Raw genomic sequence first — 26,364 nt, 5'->3', positions numbered from 1 at the left:
ACGTTTTCACTCACAGGGTGGTACGCGTATGGAATGAACTGCCAAAGGAAGTGTGGCAGTCTCTCGGGCTGCCATGGTGTCCTCGCGGACCAGTGTGGTGGTCTCTCAGCCCAGTGTGGTGGTCTCTCAGACTGGCATGGCAGTCTCTCAGCCTGGCGCGGTGTCCTCTGGGCCTGGTGTGGTTTCCCCTCACTCTGGCGTGGCAGTCCCTCGGCCCGGTGTGGTGGTCTCTCGGCCTGGTATGGCGGTCTCTCGGCCCGGTGTGGCAGTTTCTCGGCCCAGTGTGGTGGTTTCTCGGCCCAGTGTGTTGGTTTCTCAGCCCAGTGTGGCGGTTTCTCGGCCCGGCATGGCGGTCTCTCAGCCCGGCGTGGCAGTCTCTCGGCCCAGTGTGTCGGTCTCTCTGTCTGGCATGGCAGTCTCTCGGCCCGGTGTGGCATTCTCTCGGCCTGGCATGGTGTCCTCTCGGCCCGGTGTGGCGGTCTCTCTGCCTGGTGTGCTCGTCTCTCAGCCCAGTGTGGTGGTCTCTCAGACTGGCGTGGCAGTCTCTCGGCCTGGCGCGGTGTCCTCTCGGTCTGGCACGGTGTCCTCTCAGCCTGGCGTGGCAAACTCTCGGTCCAATGTGGTGGTCTTTCGGCCTGGCGTGGCAGTCCCTCGGCCCAGTGTGGTGGTCTCTCGGCCAAGTGTGGTGGTCTTTTGGTCTGGTGTGGTGGTCTCTTGGCCTGGCATGATGTCATCCCGGCCTGGTGTGGCGGTCTCTCGGCCTGGTGTGGCAGTTTCTCGGCCCAGTGTGGTGGTCTCTCAGCCCGATGTGGTGGTCTCTCGGCCCGGTGTGGCGGTCTCTTGGCCTGGTGTGGCAGTTTCTCGGCCCAGCGTGGCGGTCATCATGACCTCAGCATGCTCTTCTGGCCTTGAGGTGAAGGCCAACACGGTCTGGAGACTGGCTGCTGGCATGGACTGTGTTGGAAGGACTGTTATTCTGAACTTTTATTTGTTCATTTTTCTAACTTTGGTTTGCCTAAAAAATATGTATTTATAAATCTGTAGATAGGTACCTTTGTACCTAAGATGTCACTGTAAGTGGTGACTTGTAGACTTGTCACCACACTCATTTGAGTACATGTGAGAATAAAGCTAATTCTAACAAACAATTCTCTTCATTTTTTATACACTTATAGAAGCTTTCACTACCTGCTTTTATATTTGCTTTGTTTTATTTTGTAATTTATTTTTGCTCTTTTTACATCTTTTTAAGTAACTCTTTTGTGATCTTTGAAAGTTTCCCAATCTTCCGGTATGCCACTCACATTTGCAATATGGTATGCTTTAGCTGTTGTGTTTATATTATCCTTAACCTCCTTGTTTAGTGACCAGTGCAGTGCCACAAGGATGGGTGCTGAGTCCACTACTTTTCATCATTTATATAAATGATTTGGATGCAATCATAAGAGGTATAGTTAGTAAGTTTGCAGATGACATCAAAATTGGAGACAGCGAAGAAGGTTACCTCAGATTACAATGGGATCTTGATCAGATGGGCCAATGGGCTGAGAAGTGGCAGATTGAGTTTAATTTAGATAAATGTGAGGTGCTGATTTTGGGAAAGCAAATCTTAACAGGATGTATACACTTAATGGTAAGGTCCTTGGGAATGTTGTTGAACAAAGAGACTTTGAAGTGCAGGTTCATAGCTCCTTGAAAGTAGAGTTGCAGGTAGATAGGATAGTGAAGAAGGCGTTTGATATGCATTCCATTAATCGTCAGAGCTTGGAGTGTAGGATTTGGGAGGGCATGTTGCGGCTATAAAGGTCGTGAGTTAGGCTACTTTAGGAATATTGTGTGCCGTTTTGGTCTCCTTCCTATCGGAAGGATGTTGTGAAACTTGAAAGGGTTCAGAAAATGTTTACAAAGATGTTGCCAGGGTTAGAGGATTTAAGCTAGAGGAAGAGGTTGAATAGGTTGGGGCTGTTTTCCCTGGAGTGTTGAAGACTGAGGGGTAACCTTATAGAGGTCTATAAAATCTTGAGGGACATGGATAGTATAAATAGACAAGGTCCTTTCCCTAGGGTGGGGGAGTCCAAAACTACAGGGCATACGCTTAAGGTGGGAGGGGAAAGATATAAAAGAGACCTAAGGGCCAACTTTAGAGTGCAGAGGAGGGTATGTGTATGGAATAAGCTGCCAGAGGAAGTGGTGGAGGCTAGTACAATTGGAACAATTAAAAGGCATCTGGATGGGTATATGAATAGGAAGGGTTTGGAAAGTTATGGGCCAAGTGCTAACAAATGAAATGAGATTAGGTTAGGATATCTGGTCAGCATAGATGAGTTGTACCAAAGGTCTGTTTCCGTGTTGTATGACACCATGGCATTGAAAAGTTTACAACTGTAGCCTGAACAGTTTTAGCAAAGAATAATCAAGAAAGTTAAGAGATTGCTAGCATTTATATCTAGAAGACTAGAGTAGAACAATGCAAAAGTTATGCTGCAACTATACAAAACCCTGGTTAGACCCTACTTGGAGGATTGTGAGCAGAAGTTTAAGAATTATTTAGATCTTTAGTAAGGATAGGAAGGCCTAGGAGGGAACACAATGTAGGTTTTAAAAATGATACCATGGTATCAGGTGACAAATTATGAGGTGAGATTATCTAAATTAGGTCTGTATTCTCTAAATTTATGAGGTTAGGACTGATCAATTGGAAGTCTTTCAGGTATTAATAGAGAAAGACAGGGTAGATAAGAATAAACTATTTCCATTTGCTGGAGATTGTTTAATTTGTTCATTGGGACATTGTTTGTTACTGGCCCAGTCAGCATTTCATGTCCATCTACAATTGCCAAGAGGGCAGTTAGGGTCAACCATAATGCTGTGGGTACGGAGTCACATAGAATAGAATACAAAACCTGCAATGTGGAAGCAGGCCATTCAGCCCATCGAGGTCACACTGCCCCTCCAAAGAGCATCCCACCCACACCCACGCCCAATCACCATGCATTTCCCATGACCAACCCACACATCCCTGGTCAATATGGGCAATTTAGCATGGCCGATTCACCTAACCTACATATCTGTGGGAGGAACCAAAGCACATGTAAGCTAAACCATGTAAAGATGTCAATTTCCTTTCCTAAAGGAAATTACTGAACCAAGTGGACTCTTCCTGACAATTAACAAAGGTTTCACATGCACCATTAGACTCTTGATTGCAGATTTTTACTGAAGTCACATTTCACCATCTGTCTGGGTGGGAACATTGTCTGCCCTTCTGGTTTAATTACCTAGCAACAATATCACAAAGCCTACGTCATCCCTGATTCCAGAGCTGGGGGCATAGTCTAAGAATCAGGGCTACACCATTTAGGAGAGATGTTCAGAAGCGCTTCTATGTGCAAGGGTGGCAGGGCTTGGGAACTCTCTTCCACAAACAGCAGTGGATGCTGGATCAGTTGTTAATCTTAAATCTGAGATGTTTTATTGTTAAGCAAAGTTATTAAGAGATCAGACCAAAGGCACCTCTTTGAATGTAACAACAGGTTCAAGGAGCTGAGTGGCTGACTCCTTTTCCTATGTGGTAAAAACAATGACTGCAGATGCTGGAAAGCAAATACTGGATTAGTGGTGCTGGAAGAGCACAGCAGTTCAGGTAGCATCCAACGAGCAGCGAAATCGACGTTTCGGGCAAAAGCCCTTCATCAGAAATAAAAGCAGAGAGCCTGAAGCGTGGAGAGATAAGCTAGAGGAGGGTGGGAGTGGGGAGAGAGTAGCATAGAGTACAATAGGTGAGTGGGGGAGGGGATGAAGGTGATAGGTCAAGGAGGAGAGGGTGGAGTGGATAGGTGGAAAAGGAGATAGGCAGGTCAGACAAGTCAAGGAGACAGTGCTGAGCTGGAAGTTTGAAACTAGGATGAGGTGGGGGAAGGGGAAATGAGGAAGCTGTTGAAGTCCACATTGATGCCCTGGGGTTGAAGTGTTCCGAGGCAGAAGAAGAGGCGTTCTTCCTCCAGGCGTCTGGTGGTGAGGGAGCGGCGGTGAAGGAGGCCCAGGACCTCCATGTCCTCGGCAGAGTGGGAGGGGGAGTTGAAATGTTGGGCCACAGGGTGGTTTGGTTGATTGGTGCGGGTGTCTCTGAGATGTTCCCTAAAGCGCTCTGCTAGGAGGCCCCCAGTCTCCCCAATGTAGAGGAGACCACATTGGGAGCAACGGATACAATAAATGATATTAGTGGATGTGCAGGTAAAACTTTGATGAATGTGGAAGGCTCCTTTAGGGCCTTGGATAGAGGTGAGGGAGGAGGTGTGGGCACAGGTTTTACAGTTCCTGTGGTGGCAGGGGAAAGTGCCAGAATGGGAGGGTGGGTCGTAGGGGGGTGTGGACCTGACCAGGTAGTCACAGAGGGAACGGTTTTGCGGAAAGGGGTGGGGAGGGAAATATACCCCTGGTTGTGGGGTCTGTTTGGAGGTGGCGGAAATGTCGGCGGATGATTTGGTTTATGCGAAGATTTGTAGGGTGGAAGGTGAGCACCAGGGACGTTCTGTCCTTGTTACGGTTGGAGGGGTGGGGTCTGAGGGCGGAGGTGCGGGATGTGGACGAGATGCATTGGAGGGCATCTTTAACCACGTGGGAAGGGAAATTGCGGTCTCTAAAGAAGGAGGCCATCTGGTGTGTTCTATGGTGGAACGGGTCCTCCTGGGAGCAGATACGGCAGAGACGGAGAATTTGGGAATACGGGATGGCATTTTTGCAAGAGATAGGGTGGGAAGAGGTGTAATCCAGGTAGTAGTGGGAATCGGTGGGTTTGTAAAAATGTCAGTGTCAAGTCAGTCATCATTAATGGAGATGGAGAGGTCCAGGAAGGGGAGCGAGGTGTCAGAGATGGTCCAGGTAAATTTAAGGTCAGGGTGGAATGTGTTGGTGAAGTTGATGAATTGCTCAACCTCCTCGCGGGAGCACGAGGTGGCGCCAATGCAGTCATCAATGTAGCGGAGGAAGAGGTGGGGAGTGGTGCCGGTGTAATTACGGAAGATCAACTGTTCCACATAGCCAACAAAGAGACAGGCATAGCTGGGGCCCATACGTGTGCCCATGGCTACACCTTTGGTCTGGAGGAAGTGGGAGGATTCAAAGGAGAAATTGTTAAGGGTGAGGACCAGTTCGGCCAAACGAATGAGAGTGTCAGTGGAAGGGTACTGTTGGGGACGTCTGGAGAGGAAAAAACGTAGGGCTTGGAGGCCCTGGTCATGGCGGATGGAGATGTAGAGGGATTGGATATCCATGGTGAAGATGAGGCGTTAGGGGCCGGGGAAACAGAAGTCTTGGAGGAGGTGGAGGGCGTGGGTGGTGTCTCGAACGTATTTGGGGAGTTTCTGGAGTAGGGGGGATAGGACAGTGTCGGGGTAGATAGAGATGAGTTCAGTGGGGCAGGATCATGCTGAGACAATGGGTCGGCCAGGGTGGTCAGGCTTGTGGATCTTGGGAAGGAGGTAGAACCGGGCAGTGCCGGGTTCCCGGACTATGAGGTTGGAAGCTGTGGATGGGAGATCTCCTGAGGTGATGAGGTTCTGTATGGTCTGGGAGATGATGGTTTGGTGATGGGGGTGGGGTCATGATCGAGGGGGCAGTAGGAAGAGGTGTCCTCGAGTTGGCGTTTGGCTTCAGCGGTGTAGAGGTCAGTGCGCCAGACTACCACTGCGCCCCCTTTATCCGCTGGCTTAATGGTGAGGTTGGGATTACAAGTGATGAACAGTGATTGGATGGGCTGAGCTCATTTTCCTTGGAGACTGAGAAGAGACATTGAGGTACATAAAATTAAGAGAGGCATATACAGAGAAGACACAAAGGAACTTTTCCCTTGATGAAAGCATCAATAACCAGGGGGCATTGACCTTAGAGTCACAGAGATGTACAGCATGGAAACAGACATAAAACATAGAGCACAGAACAATACAGGGCAGTACAGGCCATTTGGCCCACAATAATGCGCCAACCTGAGGTACCAACCTGAAGCCCATCTAACCCACACTATTCCATTTTCATCTATAAGTTTATCCAATGACCATTTAAATGCCCTTAAAGTTGGCGAGTCTACTACTGCTACAGGCAGTGTGTTCCACACCCCTAATACTCTCTGAGTAAAGAAACTCCCTCTGACATCTGCCCTATGTCTATTGCCCCTCAATTTAAAGCCACGTCGCCTTGTGCTAGCCATCACCATCAAAGGAAAAAGGCTCTCCCTGTCCACCCTTTCTAATCCTCTGATCATCTTGTATATCTCTATTAAGTCATGTTTTAATCTTCTTCTCTCAAACAAATACAATCTCAAGCCCCTCACCTTTCCTCATAGGACCTTCCCTTGATCCCAGGCAAAATCCTGAGAAGTCTCCTCTGTGCCCTTTCCAAAGTTTCCATATCCTTCCTATAATGCGGCAGCCAGAGCTGAGTGCAATACTTCAAGTGCAGCTACACTAGAGTTTTGTACAGCTGCAGCATGACCTCACAGCTCCAAACCTCAATCCCTCTACCAATTACAGCTAACACACTGTACACCTTAACAATCATATCAACCTGGACGGCAACTTTCAGGGATCTATGCACATGGACACCAAGATCTCTCTACAAATCCACACGACCAGGAATCTTACTATTAGCCCAGTTCTCTGTATTCCTGTTACTCCTTCCAAAGTGAATCACTTCACACTTTTCCACATTAAACTCCATTTGTCACCTCTCCACCCAACTCTGCAGCTTAGCTATGTCCCTCTATAGCCTGCAACATCCTTCCACACTGTCCACAACTCCACCGGGTGTAGTGTCATCCACAAATTTACTAACCCATCCTTCTACTCACTCTCCAGCTCATTTATAAAAATGACTAAAAGCAGTAACCTTTCGGTCCAAATCGCCCATGTTGACCAGATATATGAATGCACGAAGCATTAGACACAAGGTGGATGAGCTTGAGGCTCTTTTGGAAATTGGCAGATACGATATTGTGGGGATAACTGAGACGTGGCTTCATGGGGACAGGGCCTGGGAAATGAATATTCAAGGCTACATGTGTTATCGTAAGGATAGACTGACGGGCAGAGGGGGTGGGGTGGCCTTGTTGGTAAGGGAGGATATTCAGTCCCTTGCGCGGGCGGACCTAGAGTCAGGGGATGTAGAGTCAGTGTGGATAGAGCTTCGAAACACTAAGGGTAAAAAGACCCTCATGGGAGTCATCTACAGGCCCCCAAACAGTAGTCTGGATGTTGGAGGTAAGTTGAATCAGGAGCTGAAATTGGCTTGTCGCAAAGATGTTACTACAGTTGTTATGGGGGATTTTAACATGCAGGTAGACTGGGAGAATCAGGATGGTATCGGGCCTCAAGAAAGAGACTTTGTGGAGTGCCTCAGAGATGGATTTTTAGTGCAGCTGGTGCTGGAGCCGACCAGGGATAAGGCGATTCTGGATCTGGTATTGTGTAACGAACCAGAATTGGTCAGTGACCTCGAAGTGAAGGAGCCATTGGGAAGTAGTGACCATAATACAATAAGCTTCAATCTGCAATTTGAGAGGGAGTGGGTACAATCTGAAGTGACAATATTTCAGTTGAATAAAGGGAAATATGGAGCTATGAGGGAGCAACTGGCCAAAGTTCAATGGTTTAATACCTTAACAGGGAAGACCGTGGAGGAACAATGGCAGATATTTCTGTGTATAATGCAGAAGATGCAGGATCAGTTCATTCCTAAAAGGAAGAAAGATCCCAGGAGGAGACATGGGCGGCCGTGGCTGACGAGGGAAGTAAAGAAACATATACGGTTAAAAGAGAAAAAGTATAACTTAGCGAAGATAAGCGGGAAAACGGAGGACTGGGAAGCTTTTAAAGAACAACAGAGGATTAGTAAGAAGGAAATACACAGAGAAAAAATGAGGTACGAAGGTAAACTGGCCAAGAATATAAAGGAGGATAGTAAAAGCTTTTTTAGGTATGTCCAAGGCAAAAAAATGGTTAGGACAAAAATTGGGCCCTTGAAGACAGAAGCAGGGGAATATATTACTGGGAACGAAGAAATGGCAGAGGAATTAAATGGGTACTTCAGATCTGTGTTCACTGGGGAAGACACAAGCAATCTCCCTGAGGTAACAGTGGCTGAAGGACCTGAACTTAAGGGAATTTCTATTTGCCAGGATTTGGTGTTGGAGAGACTGTTAGGTCTGAAGGTTGATAAGTCTCCGGGACCTGATGGCCTGCATCCCAGGGTACTGAAGGAGGTGGCTCGGGAAATCGTGGATGCGCTGGTGATTATTTTCCAGAGTTCAATAGAATCGGGGTTGGTTCCTGAGGATTGGAGGGCGGCTAATGTTGTGCCACTTTTTAAGAAGGGTGGGCGGGAGAAAGCAGGAAATTATAGACCAGTTAGTCTGACCTCAGTGGTGGGAAAGATGCTGGAGTCTATTATAAAGGATGAAATTACGGCACATCTGGATAATAGTAACAGGATAGGACAGAGTCAGCATGGATTTATGAAGGGGAAATCATGCTTGACTAATCTTCTTGAATTTTTTGAGGATGTAACTCGGAAGATGGACGAGGGAGATCCAGTGGATGTAGTGTACCTGGACTTTCAGAAAGCTTTTGATAAAGTCCCACACAAGAGGTTAGTGAGTAAAATTAGGGCGCACGGGATTGGGGGCAAAGTACTAGATTGGATAGAGAATTGGTTGGCTAACAGGAAACAAAGGGTAGTGATTAACGGCTCCATTTCGAAATGGCAGGCAGTGACCAGTGGGGTACCGCAGGGATCCGTGCTGGGACCGCAGCTTTTTACAATATATGTAAATGATATAGAAGATGGTATCAGCAATAACATTAGCAAATTTGCTGATGACACAAAGCTAGGTGGTAGGGTGAAATGTGATGAGGATGTTAGGGGATTACAGGGTGACCTGGACAAGTTAGGTGAGTGGGCAGATGCATGGCAGATGCAGTTTAATGTGGATAAATGTCTGGTTATCCACTTTGGTGGCAAGAACAGGAAGGCAGATTACTACCTCAATGGTATCAAATTAGGTAAAGGGGCTGTTCAGAGAGATCTGGGTGTTCTTGTCCACCAGTCAATGAAGGCAAGCATGCAGGTACAGCAGGTCGTGAAGAAGGCTAATAGCATGCTGGCCTTCATAACAAGAGGGATTGAGTATAGAAGCAAAGAGGTGCTTCTGCAGCTGTACAGGGCCCTGGTGAGACCACACCTGGAGTACTGTGTACAGTTCTGGTCTCCAAATTTGAGGAAAGACATTCTGGCTATTGAGGGAGTGCAGCGTAGGTTCACGAGGTCAATTCCTGGAATGGCAGGATTGCCTTACACGGAAAGACTGAAGCGACTGGGCTTGTATACCCTTGAGTTTAGAAGACTGAGAGGGGATCTGATTGAACGTATAGGCTTATGAAAGGACTGGACACTCTGGCAGGAGGGAACATATTTCTGTTGATGGGGGAGTGCCGAACCAGAGGACACAACTTAAAAATACGGGGTAGACCATTTAGGACAGAGATGAGGAGAAACTACTTCACACAGAGAGTGGTGGCTGTGTGGAATGCTCTGCCCCAGAGGGCAGTGGAGGCCCAGTCTCTGGATTCTTTTAAGAAAGAATTGGATAGAGCTCTTAAAGATAGTGGAGTCAAGGGGTATGGAGATAAGGCTGGAACAGGATACTAATTAGGAATGATCAGCCATGATCATATTGAATGGCGGTGCAGGCTCGAAGGGCAGAATGGCCTACTCCTGCATCTATTGTCTATTGTCTATTGTCTATATCCTAAATTAATTAAGTCCCATTTGACAGAACTTGGCCCATATTCCTGTGAACACTTCCTATTCATATACACATCCAGATGCCTTTTATATGCTGTAATTGTACCAGCCTCCAGCACTTCCTCTGGCAGCTCATTCCACACATGCACCACCCTCTGCATGAAAACGTTGCCCGTTAGGTCCCTTTTATATCTTTCACCTCTCACCCTAAACCTATGCCCTCTAGTTCTGGACTCCCCCATCCCCAGGGAAAATACTTTGATCTGTTTACCCTATCCATGCCCGTCATGATTTTATAAACCTCTATAAGGTCACCCCTCAGCCTCCGATGCTCCAGGGAAAACAGCCCCAGCCTATTCAGCCTCTCTCTATAGTTCAAATCCTCCAACTCTGGCAATATCCTTGTAAATCTTTTCTGAACCCTTTCAAATTTCATAACATCTTTCCGATAGGAGGGAGACCTGAATTGTGCACGATATTCCAAAAGTAGCCTTAGGTAAGGGGCAGTATGTTTAGTGGGGATGTGAGGAATATTTTTCACTCAGATTGCAGTTGGAATCTGGGGCTTACTACCTAGCAGGATGGTAGAGACAGAAACCCGTATATTGTTTCAGAATTATCTAGATGTACACTTACATTGCCAAGCCATACGAGGCAATGGGCCAAGTGCTGGAAAATGGGATTAGAATAGCTAGGTGTTTTCTTTTCAAGAGCACAGACTCAACGGGCTGAAGAGACATTCATAGAACATAGAACTCAGAACTTTGCAGTGCAGTACAGGCCCTTCAGTCCTCAATGTTGCACCGACCTGTGAAATTAATCTGATGCCCATCTAACCTATACCATTCCGTTACTATCCATATATATGTGCAATGCCCTTAACGTCATTGAGTCTACTACTGTTGCAGGCAGGCTGGTCCACGCCCTTACTACTCTCTGAGTAAAGAAACTACTAGAGTCATAGAGTCATAGAGATGTACAGCATGGAAACATACCCTTCGGTCCAACCCGTCCATGCCAACCAGATATCACAACCCAATCTAGTCCCACCTGCCAGTACCTGGCCCATATCTCTCCAAACCCTTCCTATTCACATACCCATCCAAATGCCTCTAAAATGTTGCAATTGTACCAGCCTCCATCACATCCTCTGGCAGCTCATTCTATACACGCACCACCCTCTGCATGAAAACATTGCCCCTTGGGTCTCTTTAATATCTTTCCCCTCTCACCCTAAACCTATGCCCTCTAGTTCTGGACTCCGCGACCCCAGGGAAAAGACTTGTCTATTTATCCTATCTATGCCCCTCATAATTTTGTAAACCTCTATAAGGTCACCCCTCAGCCTCCGACACTCCAGAGAAAACAGCAGCAGCCTGTTCAGCCTCTCCCTATAGCTCAAATCCTCCAACCCTGGCAACATCCTTGTAAATCTTTTCTGAACCCTTTCAAGTTTCACAACATCTTTCCAATAGGAAGGAGACCAGAATTGCACACAATATTCCAACAGTGGCCTGACCAATGTCCTGTACAGCCGCAACATGACCTCCCAACTTCTATACTCAGTACTCTGACCAATAAAGGAAAGCATACCAAACGCCTTCTTCACTATCATATCTACCTGCGACTCCACTTTCAAGGAGCTATGAACCTGCACTCCAAGGTCTCTTTGTCCAGCAACACTCCCTAGGACCTACCATTAAGTATAAAAGTCCTGCTAAGATTTGCTTTCCCAAAATGCAGCACCTCGCATTTATCTGAATTAAACTCCATCTGCCACTTCTCAGCCCATTGGCCCATCTGGTCCAGATCCTGTTGTAATCTGAGGTAACCCTCTTCGCTGTCCACTACACCTCCAATTTTGGTGTCATCTGTAAACTTACTAACTGTACCTCTTATGCTCACATCCAAATCATTTATGTAAATGACGAAAAGTAGAGGGCCCAGCACCGATCCTTGTGGCACTCCACTGGTCACAGGCCTCCTGTCTGAAAAACAACCCTCCACCACCACCCTCTGTTTTCTACCTTTGAGCCAGTTCTGTATCCAAATGGCTAGTTCTCCCTGTATTCCATGAGATCTAACCTTGCTAATCAGTCTCCCATCAGGAACCTTGTCGAACGCCTTACTGAAGTCCATACAGATCACATCTCTGCCCTCATCAATCTTCTTTGTTACTTCTTCAAAAAACTCAATCAAGTTTGTGAGTCATGATTTCCCACGCACAAAGCCATATTGACTATCCCGAATCAGTCCTTGCCTTCCTAAATACATGTACATCCTGTCCCTCAGGATTCCCAACAACAACTTGCCCACCACCAAGGTCAGGCTCACCGGTCTATAGTTCCCTGGCTTGTCCTTACCACTCTTCTTAAACAGTGGCACCACGTTAGCCAACCTCCAGTCTTCCGGCACCTCATCTGTGACGATTGATGATACAAATATCTCAGCAAGAGGCCCAGCAATCACTTCTCTAGCTTCCCACAGAGTTCTTGGTTACACCTGATCAGGTCCTGGGGTTTATCCACTTTTAACCGTTTCAAGGCATCCGGCACTTCCTCCTCTGTAATCTGGACATTTTGCAAGATGTCACCATCTATTTCCCTACAGTCTATATCTTCCATATCCATTTCCACAATAAATAGTGATGCAAAATATTCATTTAGTATCTCCCCCATTTTCTGTGGCTCCACATAAAGGCCGCCTTGCTGATCTTTGAGGGACCCTATTCTCTCCCTAGTTACCCTTTTATCCTTAACATATTTGTAAAACCCCTTTGGATTCTCCTTAATTCTGTTTGCCAAAGCTATTTCATGTCCCCGTTTTGCCCTCCTGATTTCCCTCTTAAATATACTCCTACTTTCTTTCTCCTCTTCTAAGGATTCACTTGATCTATCCTGTCTATACCTGACATATGCTTCCTTCTTTTTCTTAACCAAACCCTCAATTTCTTTAGGCATCCAGCATTCCCTATACCTACCAGCCTTCCCTTTCACCCTGACAGGAATATACTTTCTCTGGATTCTTGTTATCTCATTTCTGAAGGCTTCCCATTTTCCAGCAGTTCCTTTACCTGTGAACATCTGCCTCCAATCAGCTTTCGAATGTTGTTGCTTTATACCATCAAAATTGGCTTTTCTCCAATTTAGAACTTCAACTTTTAGATCTATCCTTTTCCATCACTATTTTAAAACGAATAGAATTATGATCGTTGGCCCCAAAGTGCTCCCCCACTGACACCTCAGTCACCTGCCAGCCTTGTTTCCCAAGAGTAGGTCATGTTTTGCACCTTTCCTAGTAGGTACATCCACATACTGAATCAGAAAGTTGTCTTGTACACATTTAAGAAATCCTCTCCATCTAAACCTTTAACACTATGGCAGTCCCAGTCGATGTTTGGAAAGTTAAAATCTCCTACCATAACTACCCTATTCTACAAAATTCCATGCAAGGACTGCCACAAACACTACATAGGACAAACAGGAAGTAAGTTAGCCACCAGGATACCCGAATACCAGCTAGTCACAAAAAGACACGACCCTCTCTTCCTTGTAACCCTCCACACGGATGAAAAAAACCACGATTTCGACTGGGACAACACATCTGTCCTGGGACAGGCTAAGCAAAGATATGCCAGGGAATTCCTAGAGGCCTGGCACTCCAACCACAACGCCATAAACAAACACATAGGTCGAGATGCCATCTATCAACCCCTCAGAAAACGAACAGGAAATGACATCACCACAAACCCCTTCCAAGAGAAAGATATAAATAGAAAGCAGGAAACAGCTTCGCTCCACTTGGGAGGATGCCACTGATGATGTTACCTAGCCAGGTAATGAAACGCCTGGATATCAAACCTACAGCTCAGCGAGCAAACCTACATCCTAAACTACCCTATTATTCTTAACACCCCTCAATTTAAAGCTATGTCCCCTCATGTTAGCCTTCACCATCTGAGGAAAAAGACTCTCACTGTCCACCCTATCTCACCCGCTGATTATCTTCTATGTCTCAATTAAGTCACCTCTCAACTTTCTTCTCTCCAACAAAAACAGCCTCAGTTCCCTCAACCTTTCCTTGTAAGACCTTCCTTCCATACAAGGCAACATCCTAGTAAATATCCTCTGAACCGTCTTCCAAACCCTTATCAGTGTCTTGGACAGCTGATGCATGACCTCGTGGCTCCGAAACGCAATCCCCCTACCAATAAATGCCAACACACCATATGCCTTCTTAACAACCCTATCAAACTGGGTCACAACTTTCAGGGATTTACACACTTGGACACGGAGATCTCTCTGTTCATCTACACTTTCAACATTTTTACCATTAGCCCAGTACTCTGCATTCCTGTTGCTTCTTCTGAAGCGAACCTTCCGCATTAAACTCCATTCGCCACATCTCAGCCAGCTCTGCAGCTTATCGATGTCCCTCTGTAACCCACAACATCCTTCGGCACTATCCACAACTCTGCCTACCTTTGTGTCATCCACAAATCTATTAACCCATTCTTCTCCACCCACATCCGGATCATTTATAAAAATGACAAACAGTAGTGGCCCCAAAACAGATCCTTGTGGCACACCACTGGTAATTGAGCTCCAGGACAAACATTTCACATCAGCCACCACCCTCTGACTTCTTTCAGCTTGGCAATTTCTGATCGAAACTGTTGCCCTTTTCCATTGTGAATACTGACAAAAAGCACTTCCCCATGTGCTCAGATTCCACACACAACTTCCTACTACTATCTTTGATGGGCTCTAATCTTAGTCTAGTCATTCTTTTCTTCCTGATATACCTATGGAAAGCCATAGGATTTTCCTTGAACTGATCTGTGAACAACTTCTTATGACCCCTCCTGGCTCCTCTTACCCTCTCCTTTGATCTTTTCTGTCTAACTTATGACTCCCAATCCCCCGAACTAAGCCTTCACACCTCATCCTCACATAAGCCTTCTTCTTCTTCTTGACAAGAGCTACAACTTCATTGGTAAACCATGGCTCTCTCTCTCAACAACTACCTCCCTGCCTGATAGGTATATACTTATCAAGGACCCACAGTAGCTGTTCATTGAATAAGCTCCACATTTCAAGTGTGTCCATCCCCTGCAGTTTCCTTCCCCATCCGATGCATCCTAAATCTTGCCGAATTGCATCATAATTGTCTTTGCTCCAATTTTACCTCCTTCCCTGCAGTATATACCTATCCTGCCCATTGCTATTGTGAACGTAACTGAACTGTGGTCACTATCTCCAAAGAGACCTCTTCTCTGTGCGGGAGAACATTGTGACTCTCTGACAAGTTTAGATTTGACTCTGTTAGACTGATGCATGCAAATGTCAACACCATTACGTTTACAAATACTAAAGTGAAAATTGTCTGTTTTTCAGTAATTCTGTACTCACCAGATTATGTCAGACCAACATTGTTGAGTTTGGTGCAATTTTGGGGAGTGGCTGTAGACCGAGGGCAGTCTGACAGAAGTGTCTCATTGTCCGTCCATTCAGAGACCTCAGTCCCCATGAACACACTACTGCCTTGACACAAGCACTGTGATTCCACAGTGGAGCTGAGCACAGACCACGCTGGCATTTTCCAAATCCTAGTAAAGACCATACACTGTTTTCCAGCTGTCACTGAACTGTCTCCTGTCTGCCAGAGCTTTGAGAATTTTTAGGTACTAAAAGAGAAGTTCTGTGCTCTGAAAAAATAAGCATTGAATCATAACAAATCACAGCAATAACTCACATTGTTTACTGATGAGCATTCATCTAGTTACTTGCAGATCTGGCGTAAACGCATATAAATCGGTCCATTAAATCCTCATTTATAGCTACCCCCAGAATCTTGACCCTTACCTGGTACTGGAGAGAATGACCCACAGCCTGCAGCCAAATGACAAAGTGCTTCCACCAGCCAACACAATGTCAAACATAGTCATTCATTATTCTGTCTGAATGTGACATAATTCAGAAAAACCAGCATGAATGTCTTATGGCAATTAGTGCTCAAAATTGAGGATGTGATGCCCTCGTGATATTATTGCTAGACTGATTTGGAGATGCCAGTGTTGGACTGGGGAGTACATGAACCACCTGATGAAGGAGCAGCACTCTGAAAGCTAATGTGCTTCCAATTAAACCTGTTGGAGTATAACCTGGAGTTGTGTGATTTTTAACTATTGCTAGACTGTTAATCCAGAGACCCAGGTAATATCCCAGGTACCTGACTTTAATCCGACCATGGCAGATGGCGGAATTTGAATCCAATGAAAATAGAGTCATAGAGATGTACAGCATGGAAACAGACCCTTCGATCCAACCTGTCCATGCCTACCACATATCCTAACCCAATCTAGTCCCACTGCCAGCACCCACCCATTATCCCTCCAAACCCATCCTATTCATATACCCATCCAGATGCCTTTTAAATGTTGTAATTGTACTAGCCTCAACCACTTCCTCTGATAGCTCAGTCCATACACATACCACCTTCAGTGTGAAAAAGTTGCCCCTTAGGTCTCTTTTATATCTTTCCACTCTCACCCTAAACCTATGCCCTCCAGTTCTGGACTCCCCCGCCCCAGGGAAAAGACTTGGTGTATTTATCCCTCATGCCCCTCATGATTTTATAAACCTCTATAAGGTCGCCCCTCAGCCTCCGATGGTCTAGGGAAAACAGCCCCAGCCCCTGTTTTCTCTCAATCTCCTTATGGCTGGTCTCCTTCCTATCGGAAAAATGGTGTGAAACTTGAAAGGGTTCAGAAAAGATTTACAAGGATGCTGCCAGGGTTGGAGGATTTAGAATCATAGAGATGTACAGCATGGAAACAGACCCTTCGGTCCAACCCGTCAACGTTGACCAGCTATCCCAACCCAATCGTAGTCCCACCTGCCAGCACCCGCCCATATCCCTCCAACCCCTTCCTATTCATATACCCATCCAAGTGCCTCTTAAATGTTGCAATTGTACCAGCCTTCACCACATCCTCTGGCAGCTCATTCCATACACGTACCATCCTCTGTGTGAAAAAGTTGCCCCTTAGGTCTCTTTTATATCTTTCCCCTCTCACCTTAAACCTATGCCTTCTAGTTCTGGACTCCGCGACCCCAGGGAAAAGACTTGCCTATTTATTCTATTCATGCCCCTCATAATTTTGTAAACCTCTATAAGGTTACCCCTCAGCCTCCGATGCTCCAGGGAAAACAGCCCCACCCTGTTCAGCCTCTCCCTGTAGCTCAGATCTTCCAACCCTGGCAACATCCTTGTAAGTCTTTTCTGAACCCTTTCAAGTTTCACAACATCTTTACAATAGGAAGGTGACCAGAATTGCACGCAATATTCCAATGGTGGCCTAACCAATATCCTGTACAACCGCAACATGACCTCCCAACTCCTGTACTCAATGCTCTGACCAATAAAGGAAAGCATACCAAACTCCTTCTTCACTATCCTATCTACCTGCGTCTCCATTTTCAAGGAGCTATGAACCTGCACTCCAAGGTCTCTTTGTTGAGCAACACTCCCTAGGACCTTACCATTAAGTGTATAAGTCCTGCTAACATTTGTTTTCCCAAGATGCAGAATTAAGAGAAAATCTAGAAGTACGAGTCTGTCAATGATCATGAATCCATTGTTGGAAAAACATATTTTATAGACAATAAACAATAGTTGCAGGAGTAGGCCATTCAGCCCTTCTAGCCTGCACCGCCATTCAATATGATCATGGCTGATCATTCCTAATCAGTATCCTCTTCCTGCCTTATCTCCATAACTCTTGATTCCACTATCTTTGACTAATGTCCTTCAGGGGAGGCAACTGCCATCCTGATCTGGCCTGGTCTACATGTGACTCCAAACCCACAACAAGCTGCTTGGCTCTCAACTGCCTCTGGCAATTAGGAATGGGAAATAAATGCTGGCCTGTACCTTCATCCTATGACTAAAATCAAATTGATTTTGTTTAAATTTTCAATGATGAGGGAGAGAACATCAGGTTAGTGCAGTTGATGAGTGAACATGGATTTCATAATTCCAGATTCCAGCATCCACAGTAATTTGCTTTTATACTTTTATGGATTTCATAATGACTGACAATTTGAACATCAGAAATCTCCAAACTTACGGAATCAAACAGAGTGGTCACATGATTTTAAACTGGATCAGGAAAAGGAAACAAACAGAAGTGTTAAACAGACTAGGTGCTCTTGGGTCAATACCTTCAAATCCCACCCTGAAGTCCCGTTTTGATTCACTGATGTCCCCGAGGAATGGGAATCTGCGTTTTTACCGGGGTGAATCTAGCCTCTCAGGTTCGTGGTTGATAATAAAGTCTCAGACCCATTGTTAACGCAATGCAACAGTTTATTTGAGCTTAAAATTCCAGGATCCTGGACAAGTTAGAAAGGAAGGATTAATACGCTGTAAATAACTAATGAATCATTGTGAGATTATTATCGCATCCCTTTCTGAATTCCAACAGTACCTGTTTAGGATCTTTCTGCAAATACAGCAGGAGGTCTTTACCTGAACAGAAGAACCCGTGATTCCAGGAGTGTAGGCCCAGGAGACAGGACCATCAAGTGGATCCATCATTGTGGCTCACATAGGGTCCAGAGGTTTACCCAGAGAGAGCTGTGCCTGGGGAAGCCCAGCAGACACCAACACTAACAGCTGCCAGGATGACACTGAGATCCGGCACCCCATAGTTAGACCCGATCCCACAGAGCATTTACTCTGAAACAGCAGGTTGGAGGTCACAGTCGAGAGTGTGATGCTGGAAAAGCACAGCAGCCCAGGGTGTAAAATCTTCATCATTGAGGTCACTTAAGGGCTTATGCCCGAAACATCAGTTTTCCTGCTTCTCAGAGGCTGCCTGACCTACTGTTCTTTTCCACCACTGCTCTAATCTTGACACAAAGGCTGACAACGGAAGATCAGGAAAACATCTGACATAGCACCACGCCCAACAACCCTCATAAAGCCGGTAGTTTTTCCCCACTGCATCTTGTCAGTAGCTGCTCTTGTCCCAAGCTTTAGTTTGTCCCTCTTGATGTTGTTTTGAACTTTGGAAAGCACCAGTCTGCAACACTCGGTCAAGGTCAGCTCCTTATCACTGGAAAATGAACAAGTTTCAGAGAGACCATAAAGCAAGTCGATGGTTTGCCAGGCAGTTATATTTGTCTCAAAGTGTGTCCCGGGCAACAGCCCGTGGAGCGCAGAGTCCTGCGTCAAGGAAATGTTTGGGACAAATCTTGACATCTCTCTCCAGATCATCTTTGCAAAGGCACATTTGAGGAGATCTCTTCACCCCAGCCTCTCACCCCCATCGCTGGCAGCCACTTTGAGGGCAGTGTACAATGGTGCAGATATTCCACGTGTACATGAAGGATCGAATGCAGAGTGCCCTTCCCACCACCAGCCAAACTGTGCCAACTGTATAGGTGTTCTGCTAAATGACTTTTTAACTGTCTGCTCAGGAAACTATCCACAGGATCAACCCTCTCAACATGTTACGTGCTGACCCCTGCCTGATGGACTTGTGTTCAAGACTGTTTTTCTTAAAAGCCTTCGCTGGAGGAACAGCTGATACAAATTGTCCAACTACTTGGAGTGTTCTGCAGAAACAAGATCAGACTTATCCTTCACAACATAAATTCTTAACAGTGCGGATAGAGGCCTCTCAGCCAGTTAATTCTACGCTGATTCCTCAAAGGGCATCCCATCCAAACCCAGTGCCCCACACTATCTCCGTATCCCAGCTATTAACCATGGCTAATCCACATAGCCTTCGCATCCCTGGACAGCCAATCCACCTAGCCTGCACATCTTTTTACTGTGTGGAATCCACACAGACACAGGGGAAATCTGCAAACTCTACACAGCCAGTCAACCAAGGCTGGAATCAAACACAGGTCCCTGGTGTTGTCAGGCAGCAGAGCTAAACATGGTGCCAGCTCTGCACCAGGGTGAAAGGAACTTCAGTACCTTGTGACATTTAGTGTTTGTGAACCAAAGGTCTGCACACAGCTTGATGCAGACACACACACAAAGGTGGCCATTAGGAGGAGGATATATGCTCCCCCATTTGGGGTGGTACAGTGGCTCCGTGGTTAGCACTGCTGCCTCACAGCACCAGGGACCCATGTCTGCTGGGTTTCCTCCGGGTGCTCCAGTTTCCTCCCACAATCCGTCTGCAGTCCCCACTTTCTCCTAGAACACAGAGAATCATCAGGAAGCCCTGAATAAGTTTTTGGAATGAAAAGAAACTAGTTAATTGGGAACTCATTCAAAGACAGCACTAATCTGTCTTGACTGGGGAGTCTGATCCCCATGGTGCCCAATGGAAACTGAACAGCAGTGTGTGTCTGTTGAGACTGTGGTACTGGAAAGGCACAGCAGGTCAGGCAGCATTCGAGGAACAGGAGAATTGATGTTTTGGGTATAAGCCCTTCATCAGAATGTGTTGGCCAGTTCAAGTGAAACCAGACAGATCACCAATCATCTGTTCCACTGTCTGTCAATTGCAAAGTGCATCCTTCCCTGTGCAGGTCTGGATCCTAAAGTTGATTGAAGTGCTAACAGCAAGCTATTAAAGTGAATAGCTCCATGTGAGTTGCACCATCAGAAATGTTAGCTCAATATATTCAAACAGTAAAACCCTCCAAAGCTCCTACCGTCTGTCAAAAAAATTTAGATTCAATCCATAAGTTATCATGCTTACCTGAGTGTGTGTCATCATCTTTGAACCCCACTCCTCCAAGCACAACAAGGACAGAAGCCCACGGTCCTCACCTTCCGCTTCACCAGCATCATCCTCTGCCATTTCCACCACCTACAAATGGACCCCACCACCAGAGATATATTTCTTTCCCCTCCCCTGTCCACTTTCCACAAAGACCATTCCCTACACGAGTTTCTTGTCAGGTCCATGTCCTCCACCAACCGATCATCCCCCCCTCCCGGTACTATAGAAAACTCCCAACAGGGTGACCTCTCCTTTCCTGTTTCTAACCTCAGCCCATACTACCTCAGTACACGAGTCCTCAAACATCCTTTCTGCAACCGTAATACTGTCCTTGACTAACAGTACCACATCTTCCCCTCTTTTACCATCTTCTCTGTTCTTCCTGGAACATCTGAACCCTGGAACCTGCAATTACCATTTGTGTCCTTGCTCTACTCATGTCTCTGAAACAGCTACATCAAAATCCCAACCCACACTGCAAGTTCAGGGCTACGGGGAGAATGCGGGTAAGTGGAGTTGAAATGCCCATCAGCCATGATTGAATGGCGGAGTGGACTCGATGGGCCGAATGGCCTTACTTCCGCTTCTATGTCTTATGGTCTTCACCCACCTTATTCCAGATGCTGCTGGTGTTAAAGTAGCACACTTCAAACCAACTTTTTGCTTGCTGGTGCTTTCTTGCAATCTTGAAATCTTAGTTCTGACTGCAGTACTCTCAACCTCCTGTATAATCAAACTACAATTTCAGTTCCCATCCCCCTGCTGAATTAGTCTGAACTCCCCTGAAGAGCATTAACAAACATCTCCCCCACCACAAAGGTACCCTTCTGGTTCAGGTGAAGACCATCCTGTTTCTAAAGGTTCCACTTCCCCCAGAAAGAGCCCCAATTATCCAGGAATCCAAAACTCACCCTCCTGCACCATCCCTGTAGCCACATGTTCAACTCCTCTATTTCCCTATCCCTCACCTCACTAGCATGAGGCACGGGCAACAAACCAGAGACAACTCTGTTTGTTCTAGCTCTAAGCTTCCACCCTAGCTCCCTGAATTTCTGCCTTAAATCCTCATCCCTTTTCCTACCTATGTCATTGGTGCCAATGTGGACCATGACTTGGGGCTGCTTCCCCTCCCCATTAAGGATCCCAAAAACACGATCTGAGATATCACTGATCCTGGCACCTGGGAGGCAACACAGCAACCATGAGTCTCTCTCGTTCCCACAGAACCTCCTATCTGTCCCCCTAACTATCGAGTCCCCAATGACAAATGCTCCGCTCATCTCCCCCCCTTCCCTTCTGAGCAACAGGGATAGACTCTGTGCCAGAAACCTGTGTCCCATTGCTTACCAAGTCATCTACCCCAATGGGATCCAAAACAGTATACTTGTTGTTGAGGGGTACGGCCACAGGAGTTCCCTGCACTGCCTGCTGGTTCCCTTTCCAAATCCTGATGCCCAGACACCTTTTTCTTTTACCTGAGGTGTGACTACCTCCCTGTAACTCCTCTCAATAACCCCCTCCGCCTCCCAAATGATCCGAAGTTCATCCAGCTCCAGCATCCGAATTTCATCAAGTATCTTCTAAACTCTCAACCACTTTGGATCAGAAATTGGCTAGCTGAAAGAAGACAGAGGGCGGTGGCAGATTGGAAATGTTCATCCTGGAACATTTAGTAGTGGTGTTCTGTAAGGATTTGTTTTGAGCCACTGCTGTTTGTAATTGTTATAAATGATGTAGATGAGGGCGTAGAAGGATGGGTTAGTAAATTTGTGGATGACAGTAAGGTCGGTGGAGTTATGGATAGTGCTGAAGGATGTTACAGGTTACAGAGGGACATAGATAAGCTGCAGAGTGGGGCTGAGAGGTGGCAAATGGAGTTTAATGCGGAAAAATGTGATTCACTTTGGAAGGAGCAACAGGAATAAAGAGTACTGGGCTAATGGTAAGATTCTTGGTAGTGTGGATGAGCAGAGGGATCTCGATGTAAATTTGCATAGATCCCTGAAAGATGCCACCCAGGTTGATGGGGCTGTTAAGAAAGCATACGGTGTGTTAGCTTCTGTTGGTAGAGGGATTGAGTTTCAGAGCCATGAGTTCATGTTGCAGCTGTACACAACTCTGGTGCGGCCGCACTTGGATATTGCACACAGTTCTGGTCACTGCATTACAGGAAGGATATGGAAACATTAGAAAGGGTTCAGAGGAGTTTTACCAGAATGTTGCCTGGTATGGATGGAAGGTCTTATAAGGAAAGACAGAGGGATTTGAGACTGTTTTCATTAGCGAGAAGGTTAAGAGGCGACTTAATAGAGACATACAATATAATCAGAGGATAGGGTAGGGTGGACAGTGAGAGCCAGTTTCCTTTGATGGTGATGGCTAGCAGGAGGGGACATAGCTTTACATTGTGGGGTGATAGATATAGGACAGATGTCAGAGGTAGTTTCTTTATTCATAGTAGTTAAGGGCGTGGAAAGCCCTGCCTGCAACAGTAGTAGACTCACCAACTTTAAGGGCATTTAAATGGCAATTGGATAAATATATGGATAAAAATGGAATAGTGTAGGTTAGATTGGCTTCACAGGTTGGCACACATTGAGGGCCAAAGGGCTTATACTGCACTGTAATGTTCTGTGCTCTATTATTAAATTGGAGAGGAGTCAGACAGGATTTACAAGGATGTTGCCAGGACTGGAGGTTTGAGTTCTACGGAATAAACTGGGACCTTTTTTCCATGGAGTATAGGAGGTTGAGGGGTGACCTTATAAAATCATGAAGGACACAGATAAGATTTGGAAAACATTAAGATTAATAAGTCTTGGAAAACATTAAGATTAATAATTGTCCAGGACCAGAGCTGAAAATGTGTTGCTGGAAAAGCGCAGCAGGTCAGGCAGCATCCAAGGAACAGGAGAATCGACGTTTCGGGCATAAGCCCTTCTTCAGGAATCCAGGACCAGACCAGATTTATCCTAGGCTGCTTTGGGAAGTGAGAAAGGAAGTTGCTAAGCCACTGATGAAGATCTTTGCCTCCTCACTCTCCATGGGAGTCGTTCCGGTGGATTGGAAGGAGGCGAATGTTGTTCCTCTTTTCAAGAAGGGTAATAGGGAAATCGCTGGCAATTACACACCAGTCAGTCTTAGGTCTGTGATCAACAAAGTTGTGGAAAGAATTCTGAGGGATAGGATTTATGACTATTTGGCAAAGCATAGTGAGATTAAAGGCAGTCAGCATGGCTTTGTGAGGGGCAGGTCATGCCTCACAAATCTTATTGAGTTCTTTGAGGAAGTGTCAAGACAGGTCGACGACGGTAGAGCAGTGAATGTGGTGTATACGGACTTCAGCAAGGCACTTGATAGGGTTCCCCACGGTAGGCTCAATCATAAAGTCAGGAAGTATGGGATACAGGGAGACTTGGCGATCTGGATTCAGAATTGGCTGGCTGACAGAAGGCAGATAGTGGTTGCAGATGGAAAATATTCTGCCTGGAGGTCAGTGTTGAGTGGGGTCCTGCAGGGCTCTGTTCTTGGGGCCTCTTTGTGGTTTTTATAAATGACCTGGATGAGGAGGTTGAGGGGTGGGTTCGTAAATTTGCAGATGACACTAAGGTTGGAGGTGTCGTCGATAGTATAGAGGGCTACTGCAGGCTGCAGCGTGACATAGACAGAGTGCAGAGCTGGGCTGAGAAATGGCAGATGGAGTTCAACCTGGATAAATGCCAAGTGATGCATTTTGGAAGATCGAACTCGAATGCTGAATATAGGATTAAAGACAGGATTCTTGGCAGTGTGGAGGAACAGAGGGATCTGCGTGTGCAAGTACATAGATCCCTCAAAGTTGCCACCCAAGTAAATAGGTTTGTTAAGAAAGCATATGGTGTTTTGGCCTTTATTAACAGGGGGATTGAGTTTAAGAGCCGTGACATTTTGCTGCAGCTCTACAAGTCCCTGGTGAGACCAACTTGGAATATTGTGTCCAGTTCTGGTCGCCCTACAATAGGAAAGATACAGAGGCTTTGGGGAGGGTGCAAAAAAGGTTTACCAGGATACTGCCTGGACTGGAGGACTTGCCTTATGAAGAAAGATTTAATAAGCTCGGAAAATTGGAGGTATACTGGACAGCTAAGAGGGTTACCTCAGATTACAACATGATCTGTACCAGATGGGCCCATGGGCTGAGACATGGCAGATGGAGTTTAATTCAGATAAATGTGAGGTGCTGCATTTTGGGAAAGCAAATCTTGGCAGGACTTATACACTTAATGGTAAGGTCCTAGGGAGTGTTGCTGAACAAAGAGACCTTGGAGCGTAGATTCATAGCCCCTTGAAAGTGGAGTCGCAGGTAGATAGGATAGTGAAGAAGGTGTTTGGTATGCTTTCCTTTATTGGTCACAGTGGTGAGTACAGAAGTTGGGAGGTCATGTTGCAGTTGTACAGGACATTGGTTAGGCCACTTTTGGAATACTGTGTGCAATTCTAATCTCCTTCCTTTCAGAAACATGTTGTGAAACGTGAAATGGTTCAGAAAAGATTTACAAGGATGTTGCCAGGGTTGGAGGATTTGAGCTATAGGGATAGGTTGAATAGGCTAGGGCTGTTTTCCCTGGAGTGTCAGAGGCTGAGGAGTGACCTTATAGAGGTTTACAAAATTATGAGGGGCATGGATAGGGTAAATAGGCAAAGTCTTTTCCCTGGGGTGGGGTAGTCTAGAACTAGAGGGCATAGATTTAGGGTGAGAGGGGAAAAATGCAAAAGAGACCTAAGGGGCAATGTTTTCACGCAGAGGGTGGTACGTGTATGGAATGAGCTGCCAGAGGAAGTGGTGGAGGCTGGTACAATTGCAACATTTAAGAGGCATTTGGATGGGTATATGAATAGGAAGGATTAGGAGGGATATGGGCCGGGTGCTGGCAGGTGGGACTAGATTGGGTGGGGATATCTGGTCGGCATGGACGGGTAGGACTGAAGGGTCTATGCTGTACATTTCTATGACTCTGTGAATCGATAATAGGAAAGGTTTAGAGAGATATGGGCCAACTGAAGGCAAGTGAGACTACTTTAGTTTGGGATTTTTGATTAGCATGAACAAGTTGGACTGACGGGTCTGTTTCTGTGCTGTATCACTCTATGACCCTATAGATATTATGTGGAGATGCAGATGTTGGATTGAGGTGGACAGGGTAAAAATCACATAACACCAGGTTATAGTCCAACAGGTTTATTTGGAAGCACTAGCTTTCAGAGCATTGCATCAGGTAGCTGTGGAGCAAGATCATTATACACAAAATTTATCGCAAATGTATGGTGGTATCTCAGTCCAGAATGGTGGTCTCTTCGCCCAAGAATGGTGGTCGCTCGGCCCAGGATGGTGGTCTCTTGGTCCAGAATGGTGGTCGCTCAGCCCAGCATGGTGGTTTCGTGGCCCAGGATGTTGGTCTTTCGGCCCAGCATGGCTGTTCCACCCCAGCATAGTGGTCTCTCATCCTAGGATGGTGGTCTCTCGGCCTAGGATGGTGGTCTCTTGGCCTGGGATGGTGGTCACTCAGCCCAGTGTATTGATCGTTCGGCCCAGCATGGTGGTCACTTGACCCAGCATGGTGGTTGCTCGGCCCAGTATAGTGGTCTCTTGGCCAAGAATGGGGGTCTCTCGGCCCAGGATGTGGTCGCTCGACCCAGAATTGTGGTCTCTCGATCCAGCATGGCGGTCTCTTGGCCAGACGTGGTGCCCTCTTGGCCTGGCATGGCCTCCTCTTGGCCTGGAATGGCAGTCTCCCAGTTCAGCTTGGCAATCTCTCGCTCCAGTGTGGTGTACTGTC

Source organism: Chiloscyllium punctatum, chromosome 2 (assembly GCF_047496795.1).
Source record: "Chiloscyllium punctatum isolate Juve2018m chromosome 2, sChiPun1.3, whole genome shotgun sequence".
Classification (NCBI taxonomy): domain Eukaryota; kingdom Metazoa; phylum Chordata; class Chondrichthyes; order Orectolobiformes; family Hemiscylliidae; genus Chiloscyllium; species Chiloscyllium punctatum.
Note: the sequence above shows the minus strand (reverse complement) of the source record.